The sequence below is a fragment of the Poromitra crassiceps genome (assembly GCF_964638095.1).
Source record: "Poromitra crassiceps genome assembly, chromosome: 16".
Taxonomy (NCBI): domain Eukaryota; kingdom Metazoa; phylum Chordata; class Actinopteri; order Beryciformes; family Melamphaidae; genus Poromitra; species Poromitra crassiceps.
In genome coordinates this window covers 23,220,249-23,233,580 of record NC_139645.1, presented here as the reverse complement: position 1 = coordinate 23,233,580, position 13,332 = coordinate 23,220,249, and the positions used below count along the sequence as shown (strand labels likewise).

At 41.6% G+C, this 13,332-nt stretch overlaps 1 long non-coding RNA gene across 1 annotated transcript in view; it reads right to left on the bottom strand.

The window, feature by feature from the left end:
* Positions 1-7,334, bottom strand: part of LOC310791015 — a 95,479-nt gene extending 88,145 nt beyond the window's left edge. Inside the window, exon 1 of the long non-coding RNA XR_014553414.1 lies at positions 7,224-7,334. This is a non-coding gene — a long non-coding RNA (uncharacterized lncRNA). The remainder of the gene's footprint in view (positions 1-7,223) is intronic.
* Positions 7,335-13,332: the final 5,998 nt, after the last annotated feature.

Here is a 13,332-nt window from a genome sequence, read left to right as displayed (position 1 = left end):
GACTTGTCTCATCGCTATTCTGCCTCATTGCCTATTGCTGCTTAGTATTGCTTATTGATGCCTATTTCTTATTGCCTATTGCTCATTGCTTGTTGCCTATTTGTACTATGTCGTAAACGGAGTCCACAGCACAAGAATTTCACACGTGATACTTGTACCATGGAGTGACAATAAAAATCTTGAATCTTGAATCTTGAATCTTGAACTTCTCTCACTTAATATAGCTCCTTCTAATGGAGAATATGTCAAATGAAAAGTTGCAAATGGAACTGGTGTTGTCAGGTCTTGTCTGGTCTTAAATATATATGCTGCTATATATATATATATATATATATATATATATATATATATATATATATATATATATATATATAGTTGTGTTGTCAGGTCTTGTCTTTTGCTTGTTGAAGAAGAAAGGAAGAATAAGGAGAAACCACACTAAATGGGTATCCTGCAGTGAGAGGTGATAGACTTTACCAAAGACACGTCATGAAAATATCCGTGTATTGGAATGATCAGATGAGATGAAGTTGGAAAATGAGCAGAGCGTTTAGTGTGTTTCTCTACTCCTGACCAGCCAATCAGAGTGATTTCTCTACTCCTGACCAGCCAATCAGAGTGATTTCTCTACCCCTGACCAGCCAATCAGAGTGATTTCTCTACCCCTGACCAGCCAATCAGAGTGATTTCTCTACCCCTGACCAGCCAATCAGAGTGATTTCTCTCACCAACGACCAGACGCTGATTCAAAATGTTGAATCAGCCGGAAAAGCCACCGAAAAGCTGACTAGAGCGAATGGTGTGGGACACACCGCAAATACTAGATTGACAGACACCCAGACATGACCGACGACCAACTGTCGGCTTTGTGTGTCTGGGGCGATATTGAATTTCACAATATCGAATATGAATTTCACTATATATATATATATATATATATATATATATATATATATATATATATATATATATATATAGTGGGTAAACTACTCACCTTGGATAGTTTACCCACCTATGTATTTACCACTACACTGTTTTAGACAGAAACTATGGAGGCATTTTTGCAGCAAAACACCTGAGAACTTGCATGATGTAATTTATACTCAGAGAGTTTCACACATCTGTGTCCTAAAGTTTAATTTACTAAACATTTACTGATCAGCAAGTGACAATCTGAATATGTATGTGGTTTGCGTGGGTGGAGGAGAGGGAGGGGCTACTCCAGAGGGAGGGGCTACTCCAGAGGGAGGGGCTACTCCAGAGGGAGGGGCTACTCCCGGCTTTCCCAAACTTGGGGTCGCATGGAATTCAATTGGAGTCCCCTAAAATGTCTAATAATTGATCGATACAAATAATTATTGTTATAATAATAAAAACACCACACCCTCAATTTAAAACAAGTGAAGCTACCCTACGTTTTCACAAAGCGTCAGCTAAATGACAGAATGCAAATGTAAATATACATACCGCTAATTGTCATGATAGACAAATAACGTGTGACCCCCTTATGAATAGAAAATACTTTCTTCAGTAGGGAGGTGGCCTTTTGAGCGATATGCTGCAGGAACTGAGCTGTAGACCTGTTAATGGGCTCTGTGTTCACCAGATATAGCCCATATCTGTAGCCTACTTAGCTCTTCTTACATTTTCATTATTCATTGTTTAATTTGAGTCATTGTTTGTTCAGCATTAATTTGCAGCCTTGTAAATACAAGCTCACCTCAATACTGTAGGATATAAAATCACATTTCCTCATTGCAGTATAACCAGTCCTCTTACCTTGTGTCTGAAGGTCCAGGTTCATTACTGAAGAATGGAGGTATGTGTTTAGACCAGTCAGTCTTCATAGACAGACAGCTGGGTACTGGAGACTCTGCTCTCTGCATGTGGTGCTGACCTCTGAAAACACAAATGTTTGATACATATCATCATTAGCTCTAGTAAAGACACACAACTTCTTGCAACGTTACAAACTCATGTAGTCCCACTGAGCGCGCTCAGTCAACGTCGGGCCGGGTACGCTTTAGAACTGAATGCCCTTCTGGGATAAATAAAGTAATCTGAATCTGAAACAAGCTGCTCTCACTCTGTTAGGTAGTAGGACCTAACACCATTTCTACATCACAGGTTAAACTCAATGGTGTTTAATTGTAGTAGACAGAATTTTGCTTTTTTGATTCAATTCGTTTTTTTAACGAATGATTTTTCCAAGTCCTGCAACAGCATTCCAAAATAGTTTACGCAATTACGCTATCCACTTCTTCATGATAAAATCTGTGTTTCTGGAATGTGATTTTGTAAAATCAGGCTGGAATTCGTATGAGATTATGTTTTTTAAAACCTTTAATCTGTTCCAAAATCATTAATTCAATCAAATCACATTTCCTCATTGCAGTATAACCAGTCCTCTTACCTTGTGTCTGAAGGTCCAGGTTTATTACTCAAGTCTGGAGGAGCATCTTTAGACCAGTCAGTCTTCATAGACAGACAGCTGGGTACTGGAGACTCTGCTCTCTGCATGTGGTGCTGACCTCTGCAAACACAAATGTTTGATACATATCATCATTAGCTCTAGTAAAGACACACAACTTCTTGCAACGTTGCACATTGTCAGTTTTTCTGACATCTGGAGTTTTTGATAACATGGTCTGTTGATAAGTGTCCAGGATGCCAGGTTTTGCATCAGTGGTATCCACGGCAACAAATGAGGAAAGATGGCCCCTCCCATTCAGCTCTTTGATGCAGTCCTGCACGTTACAAACTCATGTAGTCCCACTGAGCGCGCTCAGTCAACGTTGGAGCTGAATAGACTTTAGAACTGATGCCATCATCACCGTACATTATCATCATTATCATCATAATCATCAGCATCATCAGGTTTACAATGTGAGTGTGCCAGGTCTCCCAGGAAGCTGTTTCAAGCTTTTGAAGGAGCCTGATCTCATACAAGGCCTACAGGTATCAATGGACAAACATACATACATAAAACACACGTATCACATGACGCTTAAAGGGCCCATATTTTGCTAATATAATGTATTATTATTTTATTGTTGGCCTCCAGTAGAGTAACTTATTGCATCATTCATAGTTAAAAAAAACTCATTGTTTATCTTGTACTGGCTCTCACTGCCCCCTTCAGTTCACCCTCTGTCTGAAACGCTCTGTTTTAGGTCCTGTCCCTTTAAGAACCCCCACCCTCCGGGAAATACTCCAGGCGGTCAGGAGGAGGAGGCGTAACTGCCTGCGCCTGTAACAGAGATCTCCGTGGTCTATCAGCGGAGACCTGCTGTGATTGAGTCCTCACGGTCCTCATGGTCGTCAAGTCGCCTTCGAAGCATGAAATGCGATTATAATGACCTAGTTGTGTGGCTTAGCCTTCCCAAATGTTGAGGGTAGTTTTTTTTAATTTAATACATAGAATTTGGAACGTTACATTCAATTTCATTCAGACTGCCTGGCACTCAATCGCCGCCATTTTCCCCCGGAGCTTCCACAGGAGGAGGGAGGGTGGGAGGAGGGAGGGTGTAGTGACGCACATACAGTAGTGGAGTCACAGCCAGGTTGGAGAGAGCCTGGTGACGCGGGGTTAGGTTGATAAGTCTGCAGTGTACTGGAGCAGTCAGAACAGGGAAGGGAGGGGCAGGGGGGACGGGTGAAGGCTATGGCGCGCGCTCTGCCGGCCCGGGCTAGGCTTGTCATCACCATGGTAACAAGTCCTACCTTACGTCACTAGAACTATTGCTCTCGCACAAATCGGCACAAATCCATGTCCTCTCGTCTACGAGACTTCATGGGGGGGAGGGGGGGTTCATGGGGGTAACATTAAAACACCTTCACCTATTTATTTGAAGCTTAGCCCATGTTTAATATGACCATCCAAGATTGTAACAACATATATATGATACAAAATTAAGAAATGCATAATATGGCCCCTTTAACACGTTCACTGCCGTCGACGAGATATCTCGTCAAAAAAAAAAAAAACGTTGACTGCCGTTGACGAGATATCTCGTCCAAAAAAATTATTTTTTTTTTGACGGTGGGACGTGGATCTAACCCTTTTACATCTCCTATAAAAAGATTGGAGGTATTGAATGTGTATAATCTATTTTACCGACCCACTAAGTGGCGACAGTGCTCTCCAGGCGAGAGAAAGCCAAGAAAAAACAGCCGCTTGAGGAAGCCATTCTCATAAAAATGGATTGGCGAAAACGCTTTCGCTTTCGCTTTCGCGCTCGGAGCTGGCGGTGGGGGATTGCAAATTTGCATAATAGATTATGGGTGCAACACACTTTGAAACACCAGCAGAAAGAATCGCATGCAGCTTCATCAAAGCTCACAACCGAAAACCCAGAAACGAACGAGCCCGATTTTACAGTCTAATCCAGACTGCGCCAGCAGCAGCAGCACAGACAGGCAGGCAGCAGAAACTTGCCTGTGAGACAAACACTGCAAAGCCACCAGAGACACACCTACGGAGGGAGGAGTTTGAAGGAGAGGGGGGTGGGGGTGCTTATGGAGGAACTATATGTTCAGAACGATATTGTTTAGATGTCTGATGGCTCACTGATGCCAAAAATAAATCGTTAAAGTGACTGTTCTGCCTGTTCTACCGAATCACGCACGCACGCACGCACGCACGCACGCACACACACACACACACACACACACACACACACACACACACACACACACACACACACACACACACACACACACACACACACACACACAATACAGTATACACACTTGCCCAAGGGCACCCATAATCACAGGCACGTGAGGTGGTTCTAAAAATCCATTTATCTCAAAACTCTCAAAAAATCTCTGAAACCATGCTGTATTCAACTGCTAATGCATACATAACTACTAACTCTACAAACTAACTCTTTTAGACAGAGAAAGCACACATTCTATTAGTTCTTTTGAGATATTTTGTGTCCACAAAATCCTAGCAGAAAATAATCCTCGGCTCTTGAAAGATGAGCCAGAATCCTCAAAAAAACCCTTTGGCAGAAGCTACCTACAGTAAAAAAAAAACGGTTGGCAGTGAATGTGTTAATACAACACATAGAACATACATACAGACCACATAATACATAATACAATGACAGAGTTGCATTATCAGAGGGGTGTAGATACTCATTACAAGCAGGGCCGGTTCCAGAACAAGATGACTAGGGATGCATCCTAGATAGGAAGGGGTGCACATGCACGGGCCGACCCGGGTGGCCGGCCAAATTTTGACATGTTATTTTACTAAAAATAATGCATTTTACCATCATTTCAAGTAGAATGATACCAGCCAAGCAAGAATATTTCAAGTGTTTCAAGTGCTTTACTGAAATATTTGGACCATATAATGATAATACAATTATCTCAACCTTAACACATTGACTGCCAGCCGTTTTTTTCTTGCTGTAGGTAGCTTCTGCCAAGCCGTTTTTTGAGGATTGTGGCTCATTTTACAAGAGCCGAGGATTATTTTCTGCTTGGAGTTTGTGAACATACAATATCTCAAAAGTACTAATAGAATGTGTACTTTCTCTGTCTAAAAGAGTTAGTTTGTAGAGTTAGTAGTTATGTAAGCATTAGCAGTTGAATACAGCATGGTTTTAGCGTCAGAAAAAATATTCAGAGATAAACGGCTTTTTGTGAAATTCGATAGAACTGTCACTTTAACCATTCATTTTTGGCATCAGTAAGACCTAAACAATAGTTTTGAACAGTAATTTCCTCCATAACAGCAGTAAACTTCCCTCTGCTCAACTCCTCCCTCCTGTGGGCATTCTTTTTGGCTGCAGCGCCATGTCACAAGCACTTTCCTACCTTTGCAAATGCACTTTCTCATACTCTCGACCTCTCAAATAAATTTCTGAATAGAAATTAAATTACTCTAAATTATAGCGAAAAAGAAACAAAAAAGAATGGGTTGAAAATCCCATTCTAAAAGCCTTTTAGAATGGGATTTGTTTCCAATTTGGTGTCGGACTAGGGGGCAGTCCCCGCTTGTCACCAGTTTGCTTTGCTGCTGCTGTGCGGGTGTGAGCCTGTCTGTGCGGCCGCTCTTTGAGGAAGTCTGGTTAGACTCGCTCGCTTCTTGTTGTTTTGGTTGAGGGCTTTGATGAAGCTTTTGCGATTCTGGTCATATTTATGCTGCGTGTTTCAAAGTGTGTCCCACCCGCAATCCACTATGCAAATCTGCAATCCCGCACCGCCAGCAATCAGCGCGAAATGAAAGCGCCTTCGCCAATCCACCTTCATGAGAATGGCTTCAGTCACACTGCTTTTTGCTTGCCTTCCTCTAGTCAGGAAAGCACTGTCACCACTTAGTGGGTCGGTGGAATGGGTTGTACACGTTGTACACGTCCAATACCTATATAAGAGATGTAAAAGGGTTCGATGCACATCCCACCGTCAAAAAAAAAAAATCGATTTTTTTTTGACGAGTCAACTCGTCGCTGGCAGTGAACAGCTGGATTGTGTTTGACGACTACACTCGTCGCTGGCAATCAAGGTGTTAAAAGGTTACATATAGGTGCCAAAAAGCCATATATTCACATCAAAGAACAAAGAAAAACAACAATTATAATTCAAGTTTAAACAGTAAGTGTGCAGCTGCAGCATTTATTAAAAAAAAATATATATACTGTATATATATTACCACTCTTTTAAACTGAGCATGCAGACAATTAAAATGAGGGTGCAATGCGTGCTTTTGCACCCCTGTAAAACCAGGCCTGATTACAAGTAGGATTCAAGCAGTTTTTCTTTCAGAGCTTTCTTAAAGGTGGAGATGGATTTCAACATTTTCCTACTGTCATCGAGCTCATTCAGATCTGTGAGCCCCTGCATGTAATACTTAAGCTGCTACATTTAAGCTTTCTTTTCTTTTCTTTTTTTATACCAAAGATAAGATGTTTATTTCTAGTATTATGAGTGTGCAGGGAACAGCAGACTGGAATGAGCTCAGCCAGTCTGAAATTCATATTATACACAACTTGATACATCAAGCAAGCATTTTGGTGAAGATGAAAATCAGCAAGCCTCAGGAGACCATAGCGATGGAACAGAGGGCGTGTGGGTGCGTTAAACCCCGACCATGACATGGCTCGTATTATTTTCTTTTGCAGACTTTCAAGTTTCTTGTAGTGACTAGGAAAGGTGTTGCACCATATGACATTACAGTAGTAATGTTTAGAGTGTAACAGTCATCTTACTTTGTGTCTGATGATCCATGTTGAGGACTGAAGAGTAGAAACTCATCCACAGACCGAGAGATGTCAGGAGGCTCTGCTCCAACCTCTTCCTCCACACGACCACTCATCTTCTGAGAGGAGACACACACACACACACACACACACACACACACACACACACACACACACACACACACACACACACACACACACACACACACACCTCATGAGTAGGGCTGAACAATTTGGAGAAAACATCTAATTGTGATTTTTACCACGTGCGCAGTGCATGGTCAAGAGACGGCTCTTAAGGGTGAGTCAGTCATTCAGCAGATTCAGTCAGTCAGTCAGTCATTCAGTCAGTCAGTTAGTCAGTCAGTCATAATGTTCACAGAAAGAACGCTTATTTCAGGGTCACTTAATGGTGAGATTCCCTCTCGTTTCCCAATGGGGTGCTGTATTTCAATCAACACTGCGTGAACTACAACAAGCGCACCTAGACACAAACACACACATACACACGCACATACACACACACACACACACACACACACACACACACACACACACACACACACACAGTGCAGTGGGGTACAGTCTGCAGTGTTTGTCCTGCAAGATTAGAAACCGAGATCTTTGCAAATATTGAGTTTTGAAATGTGTGTTTCAACATTCTGACCCAGTGATCCTTTGGATCCACATTAAAGGAAGACATTCACATATTTCTGTATGTTTTGGTTACGTTATTTCACAACTATTTTAACATGACAGCATGGCTGCTGCACTTCAAAGCATGAGAACAGAGTCGCAGACGTGGTGCCAGCAAGTGTAAGCAGGTCTGTGTCAAAACATTCAACACTGAAACGTGATTATAGAGCTATAAAATAACTTATTTTTAGAAATACGACACAGCGAAAAACCACATGGGATAGTTTAATCTCCCCGATTATGAAGCTGCAACCCAATCGTGTTGTCATGTTACTTGTCTGAAAACCAGAATATGTCAGCCCAGTCTCCAAAAAAAGTTCAATAGTAACATTGGTCCACGGCCTAAAAATGTTTCTATGTCACAACAATACCTTATGTCTTTAACTAACAGGTCAACTATTCTGTCGTGTCTCACACACACACACACACACACACACACACACACACACACACACACACAGGGCCCGAAATTAGAGCCCGCCACCCGCCATTGGCGGGCATATTTTAGCTTTGGCGAGTGACATAAAAGGGCTGTCCGCCACGTGGCGGGTAACAAAATAGTAATGTAAAATAATTAAAACTGCGGTGTGTTTTGGTCTTACGACAGTCGCCTTTATTGCAGCCCCCAATCTCTCCTTGCGCGTCCTCTCCGGCCTCATTTAGGGCTTGTTTTGGCTTGTTTACTGACGTCACATCTCTTCTGTCCTGACTGGCCGTGGCCATCTGCAGGGAGCTAACGTTACGCCGGTCCGCCTGCTAGCTAAGCTAACGTTAGCTTGATTTAACGTTAAATGGGTTACAATGTGGAACCATATCGAGGGAGTAAGCCGGCCGCTAAAAAGAAAACCCACCGCGGCTTTCTCCGACGAAAAGGATGAAGCGGCAGCGAGAGCCCAACAAAAGAAAGTTTCGAGAGGAGTGGAAGTTTGGGGATAGCGGTGTTTCAAGAGACTGGCTACAGTATGATGCTGGGGCTGTAGTGATGAATTGTTCCGTGTGCCGCAATTATGCCAAAAAGAAAAATAGAAACAACACGTTTGTCATCGGTAGTAAATCAATGAAGCTGGAAGCCGTTCGTGACCATGAACAGCGCCAGTGTCACTGTGTCCCGGATTTAATCTGAGCCTCTCCTCTCAAGACCCTCTGTGGCTAGGCTAACAGCCATGTCAGAGCAGACCAGCACGAAAATAAAGATGCTGTTTCGGACTGTACATGCCATTGGAAAGAAGGCAAGACTGGGATGTAGGAGTAGGAGTAGGAGCGGACTTTATGGACGGACGTGACCGGGCAAAGAGGGTGGAGATTGTGGACTCTGATGAGGACATGATTGAGAGGAGGTTTAAGTTAGGTTTACAAAACCTTCACATTGTATTATGTTCTGTTAAATCCTGCAAAGAGGAGAAGTAGAGAGACTCAGAGAGAGAGTGAGGAGTCTGAGGAGTTTTATGTTTACAAAACCTTCAAATGTACTTCTGTTCTGTTAAATCCTGCAAAGAGGGTAGAGAGTGAGGAGTCTGATTTTTAATATTAGGTTACAACAATTTAAGCTCAAGATTGACTTGACATGTATTGATTAATCAACAATCAATATATTAAAATAATTTGCTTCAAATTGTACTCTGGCCTCTTATTTAAGTGTGTATTCTTCAACGTAATACCTTATCTACTTGAAATGTACAGAAAAAAATTATATATATGGATATATGTGACACTTATATCTCACTTACTTACTTATCTTACTATACTTACTTATATCTCACTTATATCTCACTTACTTACTTACTTTTAAAAATAGACTAAAGACTTTTATGTTTACCGTCGCCTTTAACTGCTGACAGCTACTATGCAAACCCAATGAGTCCTCTATAAGTTTTAGCTCTTTCTGCAACTGCTGCGCCTGCTGCCTATTGCACTTTTTTATACTCTTTTTTTTTTAAGTTTTGTTGTGATGCTTTTAAATGTCCATTTTATTTCTTCTTTCCTGTAATACACTTTTTATACTCTTTTTTTTAAGTTTTGTTGTGATGCTTTTAAATGTCCGTTTTACTCTCTTCTTTTATTTTATTTTCCTGTCAACCATTTTATGTGAAGCACTTTGAATTGCCTCTGTGTATGAAATGTGCTATACAAATAAACTTGACTTGACTTGACTTGACAAAAATGCGTATTTTTTTTGGCCGGTAAGAAATATGCTTGGCGGGTAGATTTTTTCCATCTACCCGCCACTGGCCGGTGGGTCAAAAAGTTAATTTCGGGCCCTGCACACACACACACACACACACACACACACACACACACACACACACACACACACACACACACACACACACACACACACACACACACACACACACACACACACACACACACACACACACACACACACACACGCTTCATTCATTATTTCTTTTTTTATCAACACTTGTCTTGAATTAATTCATTTTCAAGCAGATCCTCGTCTGTCTGTAGTGTCGGGTGGATACTATCAGGTGCCTAAATGTGCAGAACATGTGCATCAGCGCCCCTCTGTGGTCACACACGGTGGTTACAGATTTCAGTGAAACACTGCTGGCTTATGAGAAATCAGCCCGGTGAACCCGCCCTCAGAGACGAGAGGCGGATGACTCAAACGCAACACAGCAGTCTGCTCTGTAGGCAAATCGACGCATGTCATCTTAGTTAGTAGCGCCCTCTGTAGGCCTAATATGAAGCAGATTAGTTTACCACCCATTGAGCTATATTAAATATATATATGTCGATGTTCCCACCTCGCCCTGAAGTCCTGATCTGTCTGCAGAAAGTCAACAAGCCGTTTCTCTCTTTATGAGGAGTCATGTGACTGAAAGATGCTCATCTCGCAGAGTCTCAGACACACAGATGGAATAAAACTGGGTTAATTTAACGGTTTAATAAACTGCGTCATGTCGGTCTTCTGTGAAGTACAGGGCCACCGCCCACATCAACTTCCCTGTTTGTTTTACTGACGCCATTATCTCACTGTTACATCTTTTCTATGAGCGTTACTTTGAGAGAGAGGAAAAGAGGCAGGTGAACGCAGTAAAACACCTGCGATCAGTAACAAACTGACTCAGACACTTTTACAATCAACAGATGTGAACTCAGACAGTGGAAAAAGGTGACAGATATCAGCCAGGGCAGAGACACTAAACCACTCAGAAACCATTCACTTACTTAGCAGCACAAGTTCGAGAAGGTGACTGACACCTAAAGGTGACTAGTTTCATCCCTGAATAAAATAATAATAGGAATAATAATGTAGTATTAACACTCACCCTGCGTCTTCTCTCTGCTCTCTCAAAATGGTGTCGGTGTGACTCTGAGTTGAACTGCGACACACTTTACTTCCACTGTCAACAGTTACTTTGCTCCGCCTCAGCCTGTATAGAGAAGTGTCGTGGCAGCAGGGCTGGATGATGATGAGCAAAACGTCGCTCCGAGTGTTTCCGGCTCTGGGCGGAAAAAACACTGCAGCACACAGGCCACCGGAAGACGGGGGCGGGTCTTCTTCTGTCTTCCTGCCTCAGTAACTGCCAGGCTCTCTCTCTCCCCCTATGCTCTCCCCTCTGAGAGAGCCTGGTGACGCGGCAGGGCTGGGAAAGTAACTGATTACATTGTAGATTGTATTTATTGTGGATTTATTGATCCAATTCGCTGTGCACTGTAAATATTGACTCTTTTATTGTCTACTTTATGTTTGATATCTTAAGGTGCAAAATAAATAACACCTAAAAACACTTGGCTCTTAGAAATGACCAGTGAGTGCAGCCAAGAAATAAATGACTGGGTTTCTAAGAAAATTATGCTCTGTAATCCAAAGATGTAAACGCGATTACTATATTAATATATATTATATTATATTATTATTGAGAAACAGATAAGACAAGATTAGCAAAGCTGTTCTTTTTTGTTGTTGGGGTCCTGAGGAGCTCCAGTAGTCAAATGCAGGAGGAAATTTGTTCAAAACTAATCAAAAAGTAAGATAATCAGTTACATTAGTTTTATATTGTGATACTTGGATTACTGATTACAATTTTTGACAGGTAACTATTAATTGTATCCGATTACATTTTAAAAATAAACTTCCCAACCCTAGTTACCAATCACAAGTTCCAGAGGCAGCTGCGGGCGGGATTTAGGTGTGTCGACAGCTAGAAGCGAGCGATGGTAGACAGATGGTTCATCCAATCACCTGCCAGGGATTATTTAAACACACACACCCTTTTCCAAACCGTTTCCAAAGAGGAGCTCCCACATGGTTCTGTGAACAAAAAATCTGGTATATATTATATATATACCGTATATATATTATATATATATATATACCGTATATATATATATATATATATATATATATATATATATACATATCCTATAACTTAATTTCCATTCATACTCCCTGAACTCATCCATGTATGTATCAAGTTGAGCCACAGTCTACCGGTTGCTTTTGTAACAGATTTGAATCTTTATTGAAGGAAAAGATCAAATAGAGAACACATGTACAATACTTCAGCTACAGAGAAACAAGCCGTGTAGCTGAACAAAGACATGCGCACATTTCCAACTTTGTCCAAATGAAATAGAAACATGTAAAAGGAGAATGAAAGGGAAATAGTGTCTGAAGTGCTGCTGTGCAAAGTGCCACAAATCAATCCTCTTTATCGACATAGATTTGACTCTACTGTAACTATACTACAGACTTTACTGTACAAACCACCTGCAAGCAGCAGCTGAAAGATACTTAACTCAGACGTGGATCTAGGATTTCAAACAGCCCCCCCCATCAGAAGAAAGTGCCTGGCACTTTGTACTGGAGCGCCCTCTAGCGGCATTCCGCCTCAGTACATGGCTCTCATGAACGGCAAAGCAAGAAGATATAATCATATCTCAAACTTGTATCAGGTCCCAGGGTCCTTACACATTTTCAATCAAAGAAAATCACATACTTTTTCCTCTGCAGATGTTGTCTGGTGTTCAATATGATTAACGCAGACCTACTGTAGATCTAGATCTGGTCTGATGAAGAAATATCAGAATATGTGAGATGATCGGCAGGGTTCCTACATGCTTTCTTTCACATATGGCCGATGTTCTTGACTAGATGTGATGTTGGTGCAGCTATTTGATATAATGCATGCTGACAGTGGCTGGCTCATAAGAGCATCCCTCTGAACATTATTCTTCACATCAACACAAGCTGTGTATTCAAAGTGGGTCTAGACCAAGATCAAAACTAGAATTGTGTGTGTATCGGACCTGAACTACAACATTTTCCATACTTTTCACAGACTTTTTTTTTAAATCCCCAAACTATTCACTTTCCAGACCTGCGTAGGAACCCTGAGTTATGGAAGCATGGATACAAGTCGACAGATGGTAATCATATACATATAGAGGGGAA